The sequence below is a fragment of the Gekko japonicus genome, unplaced genomic scaffold (genome assembly GCF_001447785.1).
Source record: "Gekko japonicus isolate JY-2015 unplaced genomic scaffold, Gekko_japonicus_V1.1 scaffold2001, whole genome shotgun sequence".
Taxonomy (NCBI): Eukaryota; Metazoa; Chordata; class Lepidosauria; order Squamata; family Gekkonidae; genus Gekko; species Gekko japonicus.
This window is the reverse complement of record NW_015167595.1, coordinates 54,857-65,733: the sequence shown is the minus strand read 5'-3', so window position 1 is coordinate 65,733 and position 10,877 is coordinate 54,857.

Here is a 10,877-nt window from a genome sequence, read left to right as displayed (position 1 = left end):
TGCTTCTCCAGGTCAGCCACCTTGGCCTCAAGGGAGCACACACGTTCCCTGAGAACCAGGAGCTCCTTGCATCGAGGACACACCCAAGACTTCTGCCCAGTGGGCAGATAGTCATACATGTGACACTCCGTGCAAAACACTGGATAGCCCCCAACCCCCTGCTGGCATTCTGGCTTCATAATTCTTTTAAAATAAATAAATATAATCCCCCTTTTAAACCCTTGGTATTTATGTGGTTTTTGTTATCAAAGTCAAATTATTTTATGGGAAAGACAAAGAGCCTAGGGCCTTGTCTTTCTGGCTCTTTTTGGGCTTCTTACAGAGCCCCTAGTCTAAGAGCCACAGGCAAAGAGCCACAGGTGTGTTTCCTTAAATAGAGGCCTCCCCCAGCAGAGGTCAGGCAGCAGCTATTCAAATTCAAATTCACCCAGGCACTCAATCACAGGCAAAACAATGCCCCTTCCACTTCCTCTCAATTACAGGCAATCCCAGTCAAACAATGCCCGTTCCTCTCCCACACTCAATCAGCCAGGACTCTGCAAGAACTCTAAGTGCTTCCATACACTGCTAAACACAGTTTTCCCACAAAACAAGCTGTTCTGTCAGAGGAGCAGTTGCACCAACAGAACAGCATCATTGGTTCCAAGGCGTTATCTATGATACAAAAAGAATAAGGGGAAGGAGAAAGTGGGCAGGCAATGTCTTTATAACTACATTGTCCTTAAGCAGATGTAACCCGACAAAATGAGATGTGTGTTTAATCACTTTGTGATAGTTCAGGGGATTTTATGTGTCCTGCCTTTCAGTTCATACAAACAAAACCAGGAACCAGTACCTAGATAAACACACAGTTTCAATCACACATTCAGCTGTACATACATTGACAGTAACATGAGAATGACTCAATGCACATACAAAAATCAAGTGTGCACCATACACGGATTGTACATGCATTCATTGTTACTTGTGAACAGGGCTAGCATCACAGAGAAAGGAATGTTTTTTGATGCATAGCTCACAGAAGTTGATAAGTAAACCATCTCTGTTTTGTACAGGAATGGATATTCTCCACCCTCCCATCTGTGCTGCCTCCACCTTCCTAGACCAGGATGTTTTGATTCCTATAATTTTCGACAATGCAACTACCATGATCATCCTGAAGCTGGTGGCCAATTTGAGAACTCCTACCTTTGTTTTCTGATGTTATGCCTGCTGTCACATCCCTTGCAAATAGCATATGGCATTCTGGAGATAATTTGGGTCAGAATGTTCTAATTCAATTCATTTTTGCACTGCAGCTTCCATGAGCATCCTGAAGGTGGTGGCCAATTTTGAGATTCCTAGCTTTATTTTGAAATGTTGAAGAATGTGGTGTTGGAAGACAGTTTTATGAAAACTGTGGTCCACCAACAAGTGAATTCTAGATCAAATCAAGCCTAACTCTCCCTAGAAGCTAAAATGACTCAACTGAGCCTATGACTCAACTGAGCCTATCATACTTTGGTCCCATATATGAGAAGACAAAAGTCACTGGAAGAGACAATAATGCAAGAAGAGAGGAAGACCCAAGATAGACTGACTCAATAAAGGAAGCCATGGCCCTCATTTTGCAAGACCTAAGCAAGGCTGTCAATGATAGGATATTTTGGAGGTCATTAATTCACAGGGTCACCATAAGTCGGAAGCAACTGGATAGCACTTTACACACACATGCAGCTTTATTTTATTTTGTTATATGTGCATGTGTGTGTGCGGGGGTCATTTCGTAGAAAAAGAGCTGCAGGAGCTCATTAGCATAACGTATTAGCATATGCCACACCCCCTGATATCACCGGAAGTGTGCACCAGCCCCTCTGACAGGCAGAAGCACCTGGGATCCATTCTTTCCCCCCTCTCCCTTCCCTTCGCCTCCAAGTCGGGCGAAGGAAAAGGGGAGGGGGAGGATCTCAGGCGCTTCTGCCTGACAGAAGTGTTGGCGTGTCCACAGCCAGCCTGGGTGAATGATAGAATCATATAGAGTGGGAAGGGACCTCCAGGGTCATCTAGTCCAACCCCCTGCACAATGCAGGAAATTCACCAATAACCCCCACACACCCCAGTGACCCCTGTTCCACGCCCAGAATATGATAAAAGAAAAACCTCCAGGATCACTGGGGGCCAAACTGGCCTGGAGAAAAATTGCTTCCTGGCCCCAAAGTGGCGATCAGCATTTCCCTGGGTGTGTAAGAAAGGGCCACAAGAACGAAGCACTGGTGCAACCCTTCCTGCTCTACCTCTTGTGATTTGCCTAAGTTCACACAATCAGCATTTTGATCCTTTTAAAGTTGAAAGCATGATAAAAATGCAAAGGACTATTTGTAAGATTATCTGTAAGACACAAGACCAGGACGCATCTCACTTCTGGCAATCACTTGGAGAGACCCTATCACTCAGCTTCCATTGCCCCACACACACCCCACACTGGAATAAGAAGATAATATCAGGCCATAGCACATTGCAATAAAGCCCCTACAACCGTATACAGAAATACTGAGCTTCCCTAACATTTGCCACAACTAGCCCACCACACAACCAGGATCAAGACTCCTAAATGGACCAACAGACAGGCATACACTTGTTTGAGAAACTGAGTATTACATTACAACACCTCTGGAACATTACAGATCAGTAGAGGCAGCACTGCACAGTGGTCAGAGTTGCAGATTGATGTGGGGAGACCCAGGTTTGTATTCTCACTCTGCTGGCTGAGTGACCTTGGGCAAAATCTCCCCTTCTCTCCCTAACCTACCCCACAGGGTTGTTGTGAGGATGAAATGGAGACTCATGGGCAGGATCCCCGGCTTCCCTGGCAGGAACACTATGTTAAGAAATCTCTCACAATTATGCAGCCATAGCAGGCAGGAGGGAAGGAGGCGAATACCTCCAGCGCCAGAGACTTGTAGAGGAAGAGTCAAACTTTGGGGACTCACCCGTGCACCAGAGGGCCAAGGCAGCAGGAGGCAAGAAGCCTGGGTGAGCTGGGCTCCTCCATGCCTGGCAGAAGATGAGGTGCAGAGGCGAGAGGTGGGCAAGCAGAAGAGGCACTCAGCCAGCCGCACAAGCTGCGTGCAAAGAAACTCCTGCCGCCCCAAGTTTCAGGGCTGCCTCGTTAAAGGAGTGCGGAGGCCAGACTCGCAAATGAGAAAAAGCAAGCTCAGGGTTTGTGGGTCGCATTTTGGGCTGTGGAAGAGGAACCGGCTCCATTCCTGGAGTTCTCTTGAGTTCCTGCGCTTTTGGTTTTGCTTTTTGCCAATCTGCCTCCCAAGACTGCTTCAGGTGCTCCGGCCTGAGGGCTGCTGGGGGTGGGGCTCGAGTGCTAATTTCTTGTGGAGCTGAGGCTCAATGTCTCCAGCTGCTCCGCCACCTTCCCTTCCCTTGGTTTACTTTTCCCCCACCATAGAGAACAATGGAGGGGATAGGGGCAACCTGTTTTTTTAACATTATTTTTCTCCTGCTGGCCTCAGGACTGGCTGCAGGAAACAGAAGCCAAGGACAGGACATCCCCTGCCCCTGGTGGGAACCTGGGAACTCTATTCTTCTCCCTATACTCATTTAGCTGAGGTATCTTTTCCCCTGACCTCCTATCAGGAGTAACAATCTTACATTTTCAGCCTCCTCTTCTCTTCCATTTTATACTCAGAACAAACTCAACTTTGGCTTTGAAAATACTTGGAGATTTTTTTTGTGGGGGTGCCTGGGGGAGGCAGAGTTTGGGGAGAGGAAGGAGCTAAGCAGCCATGTTTCTTCCCTAGGAGAAACAGAAGTCCTCCAGCATCCAGCTGAAGGGTGCCAGGTCTCTTGCACATAGTGCCATTGCCTGCCACCACTCAGCTAAGTAGTGGGAGGGAATTCCCTGGCAGAATGGAGGAGCCTGACTGGTGTCCCCAACAGAGTTCCCTCTAAGCTGAGTTAGCGTGAGCTAGCTCACAGTTTTTTAGCCTCCGGCTCACACATTTTTGTCTTCAATCAGGAAGGATGGCTCCAGAGCGAACTAATTTATGCAGTAGCCAAATCGCTCGCTCACAACTTTAATGCCGGTAGCTCGCAAGGTAGAATTTTTGCTTACAAGACTCCACGGCTTAGAGGGAACATTGGTCCCCAGTGTGATGACATCACTTCTAGCATGATTGAAAAATGCTGTCCTCATGTCAGGCGACTCTCTAGCATTTGTCTCAAATGGTATGGTTAAATCATAGAGTTTTGGGTGAATGTTAGAGTGTCATCCCCCGAAGCACCGACGTCACTTCTGGGTCCCCCAGAAAGGGGCATCATTGAGCTGGGGGTGCTGATTGTCCCCACCCAGCTATAAGTCCCTATACCCCCCCTTGCCTTTTGCCAGTCCATGCCTGGCAACGCTAATCCAACCTCTGTAGCCACTTATGTTTCTCCATAGAACTTGCCCTCTGAAGCTGCCATTTCCTCCAAGGGGACAGATCTCTAGCCTGGACATCGGTTATAATTCCAGGAGAACTCCAGGCCTCACCTGCAGGTTGGCAACCTTTCCCATTAGGCAAATTACACTGAGAGAGATTTGCCCAGGGTCTGTCAGTCTTTTAATCCTATTCTTCTTCCAAAGAGGTCTTCCATTTCATCCTCAACTCAACATCCCTGTGAGGTAAATTAAGCTGAGAAAGTGTGACTGGCTGGCCCAATGAGCACAGCTGATCAGTGATTTGAACCTGGATGATCACCACCCAGTCCTGTACCTGCAGAACACTGGCTTTTTGGTTGGTCTTACAGCTGTCCAGTTCTTATCTGCTTGGCTCAGGGTTCATTTCGTAGAAAAAGAGCTAGGGGGACTCATTAGCATAACTCATTAGCATATGCCACACCCCCTGACATCACCGGAAGTGTGTCCTCCCCACAGCCGGCGGCGACCTCCAGCGGGCACCAGCAGGGAGCTCCAGGCCCCGCCCTCCCGCACCTCACCCGGGGGGATGGCGTCCCCCCCCAAATGACTATGAATAAAGCTTCAGGGTCCAAACCCAAACACAGACATCTCTTCTCTTCAACTAGCTCCTTCATCCTGGCTTGCGTTTTATCTGTCATATCTTGCAAATAAATTCTGAAAAGCTTAAAGGATCAGGTTTGCTGTTATGCTCAGGGGAAGGGATCTCATGCTGCAGGCCTCATTGTCTTTGTTTCTATGGAACAGACAGTTATTTTCGTGTTGGCCCCAGAGGACAAGACAACAATTATCCTGCTATATCCAGCTGATACCAAAAATAAACAGAACGTGTGTTCAAACTGCCTCAAAAAAACAAGTTGATTATCCTCCTCTCAGTGCCTTTAACATTTCTTGCTTTGAAAAATAATCCCTTTCTGCGTCCCAATTAACCAGTAATGATATTAAGAACCTTTCCCCTCTCCACATCTTGACATTCTAAAGGTATTGTGTGATTCTTAGAAATGCAAATAGATACATGCAGCTGGTAATCTTCCCAATTATCAGGTGTCCATACTCGGTCCTAAACCTCTAATGGTTTGATCTCAAAATAAGAGAACCAGGAAAAATAGTTGTGGAGACGGGGTAATCCCAGAAGCCACATAGTTGCTCAAAGCAGGTCCTGCTTCCCCTTCTTCCAAACTCTGCCTTCCCCAGAGATCACCTCAAAGTGTCCATGTACTTCCAAAGCCAGAGTTAGGGTTGTTCTGAGGAAAGAAATGGAAGAGAAGAGCTGTGAGCTCAATGAAGGAAGGGCAGGATGAAAAATGTGAGATTCAGAGGCTTTCTTTAGGCATCTGAAACTTTTAGCTGGGCTCAAGAATTAAGTTTAAATGCCCTCTAATGGCCTCTCTCTAGATCTGCAGGGAGAAAACTGGAAAGTTGTGAGTGGACATTTGAACAAGCAAGGCAATAAATCCAAAGTAAAGCCAGAGTGGGGCATTTTTCTGAGCATTTGAAAACAAAAACATGTTTCCTATCGCTGTTTCTGTTCTATATCAAAGCTGGTTCTCAATGTTTCCTCATATTCTATTATAACCAAGGGGCTGAACTCAGAATGAGGTTGTCGAAATAAAGGAGCCCACTTAATTCTCGGTGGCTGGTGTCCATTAGAAAATTGATTGGTGAGCCGGGGCTTGATTCTATCCTTTGCCTTTTCTTAGATTTTGTTTCTGCTCAAGGCCAGACTGAAGCAGCTATATTTCTTTGTTGATATGTCTGCTTGGTTTGCAAATCACATGGGGCTTGGGGTGGAATTCAAGATTCAAAGAGACACATGGGTGAGAACTGCAAAAGTGTCACTTCACTAGGGTTGCCAACCTCCAGGTGGTGGCTGGAAATCTCCTGAAATTACAGCTTGTTTCCAGGCAACAGAGATCAGATCAGTTCACCTGGAGAAAATGGCCACTTTGGAGGGTGGACTCTATGGCCTATCCCATTGAAGTCACTCCCCTCCCCAGAACCCAGCCTCCTCAGGCTCCACCCCCAAAATCTCCAGATATTTCCTAACCCAGAACTGACAACCCTATACCCAACACATCTTCTTCTTGTATGGAAGCTGGCTTCTTCCCTTGAGTCAACTGACCTGGCCCCTCTGATCTATGGCCTGGCCTGGCAACCAGCAGGAGATGGGGGGCAGGGACATTGGGGTCGGCTTCCATTTCCTGCAATTCCCAGAGAAGACTGAAATCACTTCTGAGGCCCTGTCCACATGAGGGGTTTTGGGCCGGGAGTGGGCTGGATCGGAGCCGGAGCAAGCGGGCGCGATCCCACTGCAACATCTGGGCAGCGTTGCGCACCCGTCCCTGATCCGGCCCTTCCCCCGAAAAAACGCATCAAAAATTAACCACCTACCGAGGTGGTTCATCCACGACGGCCGCATCAACACCGGCCGTGGGATTGCCGGCCGGTCTTTCTGCCAGCTCATCCCTGACTCCTGCCTGAACTGCGCATGCTCAGACATGCACAGTTCGGCAGTCTCCCGTTCCCCTCCGTCGCTTCCCCCGGCATCTGATCATGCCGGGGAGGGAATGCGCTGCGGCTCAGGGGATCAATGTGATCCTGCCGCAGCGTGTTTCTTTTGGTGTGGCTTTCAGAAGCCACGCTTCAGCCCGTCCCTTTCCGCCCCGTGTGGCAGGGGCCTGAGTTTCCCCCAGGAGTGATGTCACAATGCAGGGCTGACGGCCATTTTTGTGGGAGCTGGGAGCAGGGGATCCCCTATCCCCACTAAGGGATCGGCAGCTCTAGAACTATGCCACAGTAGCCTCAGGACTCGATTCAGGTCACCAACTGTGGGTTGTGAAATTCCTGGAGATTTGGGGATGGAGTCTGGGGATGACAGGGTTTGGGAAGGAGAGAGACTTCAACATAGAGTCCACTCTCCAAAACAGCCATTTGCTCCAAGGAACTGATCACTGTAGTCTGGAAGATCTCCAGGCCCCACATGGAGGTTGGCAACCCCAACATTGGCTGCCATGGGACTGCCAAAGAGCCAGTTTGGTGTAGTGGAGGAGTGGGGAAGTGGGGGATCAAACCCGGTTCTCCCAGATTAGAGTCCACGCACTTAACCACTATACCAAACTGGCTCTCCCAAAAAGCCAGTTTGGTGTAGTGGTTAAATGCGTGGACTCTCTTCTGGGAGAACCGGGTTTGATTCCCTACTCCTCCACTTGCACCTGCTGGATGACCTGGGGGAAGCTGTAGTTCTGGCACAGCAGTTCTTGAAAAAGAGCAGTTTCTGTCAGATCTCTCTCAGCCCCACCTACCTCACAGGGTGTCTGTTGTGGGGAGGGGAAGGGAAGGGAGTTTGTAACCCGCTCTGAGACTCCGTTGGGTAGTGAAGGGTGGGGTAAAAATCCAATTTCCTCTTCTCTTCTTCTTCTTACTCTTGAAAACAATCCAAAATGTACTGGACATGCTATTCGTTGGATCAATGCATAATTCTCATATTACACCTGAGCTCAAAACTCTACACCAGCTATTAGTTTCCAGGTTCAATTCAAGATATCAGTTATTACCTGGGTTCCACTTGGCTACAGGGCCATCTTTCCTCGTATGTCCCCCTGTAGGGACTCCACTCTGCAGGCCAAGATTTAATAAACATCCCATCCTGCAAGCAGCTCAAATTGGCAAGGTGAACACACATGAAGCTGCCTTACACTGAGCCTGGTCACTGGTCTATCAAGGCCTGTATTGTCTCTTCTGACTGGCTGTGGTTCTTCAGGATCTCAGACAGACCTCAGTACTAGCTGGTCCATCTAGCAGGACTGAACCTGAGACCTCATGCATGGAAAACTGATGCTCTCTGCCAACGGAGCCATGGCTCTTTCCCAAATAGGGATGAAATAAGGATAGAGGGGTTAAGGGAGTATAAGAAGGCACAATGAGGTAAGAGGGAGGATTCATCTCCTGTTATCTGTGCAATCCTTTAAAAAAATTAATATACTCTGCCTCAATCCCCCCACCTCTTTGTACACAAATGGGGAGGATACATAAATCTCTTCCCAGCAGCTTGTTCTTTGGCCTACAGTCCCAGTGAGTAAGACTGGGACATATATCATAACGGGGCTGCAGGCACTAATGAGTACTCTGAACAATGACAGCCTATGGGAAAACCAAAGAACTAAATGAATGAATAAATAAAATGGCAGCAATCTATTAAAACACTAGGCCGCTACTTTCTAGCCAGCAAAACTGCAGGTCAGGACAGACAGAAAACAACATTTCTCAGTAACTGTGGAAGTAACGTAGACGCCTCATTATAACAAATTCATGGCAGCCTTCAAAGCCAGGAGACAAAAGTTTAGCAGACTCACAAAAGTTATTAACCAAACCTGACATTCCTGAGACAAGTAATTGTGGAATATTTTAAATTCCAGACTAATATGAGGAGTCTATATGAGAATGTGCAGCTGAGCTCAGAGGGCACACACCCACCCGGTCTGTTCCCCTTGTTGAGTCCTCAGAATACAAACAACATTCCTCCCAAAGTGTTGCATTTCAGTGCATTTCTCCCTTTCTTTCTTTAAACTGTTGAGTTATGGCAGGGGCCTTGGCTCAGTGGTAGATAGGGTTCCCAGGTCTGGGTTGGAAAATACCTGGAGACTTTGGGGGTGGATCTGGAAGAGGGTGGGGTTTGGGGAGGGGAGGAGCCTCAGCATGGTACAATGCTATAGAGTGCACCCTCCAAAGCAGCCATTTTCTCCAGGGGAACTGATGTCTGTCAGCTGAAGATCAGTTGTAAAAGTGGGAGATCTCCAGGTCCCACCTGGAGGCTGGCAACCCTAGCTGGTAGAGCATCTGATTTGCATGCAGGAGGTCCAGTTAAAAGCAAGTGATATGAAAGACCTCTACCTGAAACCCTGAAGAGCCTCAGCCATTCAGAGTGGACAATACTGACCTTGATGGATGACTGTTGTAGCTTAGTATAAGGAAGCTTCATATGTTTATATGGTTGTTCATTTAGCTTCTAATGCAACTGCGGCTTTATCTTGTTGGTATGAACTGGCACAGGATTATTACCCCATCAGAATAGTCGAATCAGATGACTCTCCATTAATTCCTTCCAATTTCTTTAGTGGCCCGTCCCCTCCATGCAGCAAAAAATGACAAAGGAAAGGCTGTGTCGGGCACCAGCAACAACATACACAATATTGTTTGTTAATACAGCCCTGGCAACATGGTAATGCTACCCCAAGAAACTTGAAATGTCCAGTTCAGGTGGACTCCATCTTGGAGTAGGATGGATTTCAGTCAATGAAAAACATGATTTTGTGAACATTCCTCTGAGAAGCCGTAAGCTAAGAGGATGAATTAACAGGGTCAGCGCGACCTTTGGAGCGAATCTTTGGAATGCCCTCCCCCTTGAGGCTTGCCTGACACCTCCTCTCCTTTCCATTAGGTGCCAGGCCAGATCATCTCTTTTCACCCAGGCATTTAACGAAGGGATTCCATGTTTTTTAAAAGCTGTTTTATGGACTGCCTGAGGACTTTTTTTAATCAGTGTCATTTTATGTGGTTGGTTTTATGTGCTTTTTTGGCCCTGGCTGGCTTTTAGTGGTGCTTGTTATCGACTTGGATTGTTTATTCATATTTTTTATAGGCAAGATTCGTTTTTTATTGCTTTATTGTATGATTGGCTTTATTTGATTGGTGTGAGTCAACTTAAGCAGGTCTGGAAACATGACATACACATTTTTTAAATAAATAAACAGGCATTCTCGACACACCAACACACATACACCATTTTTCCAAGGAAAAGAGTAGGTGGGTAAAGTCTCCCCAAGCATCACACTTTGCTTTGAGGAGGTGCATCTTTAGAGGGATATTGTGTAGTTCAGCCCTAAGATGAAGCCCGGCTAGCTGCAATGTGTGTGTAATTAATGCTGTATGTTTGTCTTCCCTATCCTCACAAATATTGTTAGTCCAACTTATTATTATTTAGCTCACAGTCAGCACCATGTATTTCCTGGGCTTTGTTTTCCATTGCTAGCAGATAACTCTATTTATTTATTTATTTATTTATTTAACTTCTATACCACCCTCCCTGCAGAGTGGGCTCAGGGTGGTGTACAACAATTGCATACAAAAAAATATATTAAAACAATCTGAAACACCAAACCATAAAATCCTGACATCTACATGGCACCACAATACAGAATTTATGACCCCCAATTAAGCATTCCGTGCACCTTGGTGTTTAGTCATGCCGGCCACATGACCATGGAAACGTCTTCGGACAGCGCTGGCTCTTCGGCTTTGAAACGGAGATGAGCACCGCAACCCTAGAGTCGGACTCGACTGGCTTTCGAGCAAGGGAACCTTTACCTTTTTAAATTAACATCAAGGGGGGGGAGGGGAGTGAGAAAGCAACTAATAAAACCGCTTGCTGTTT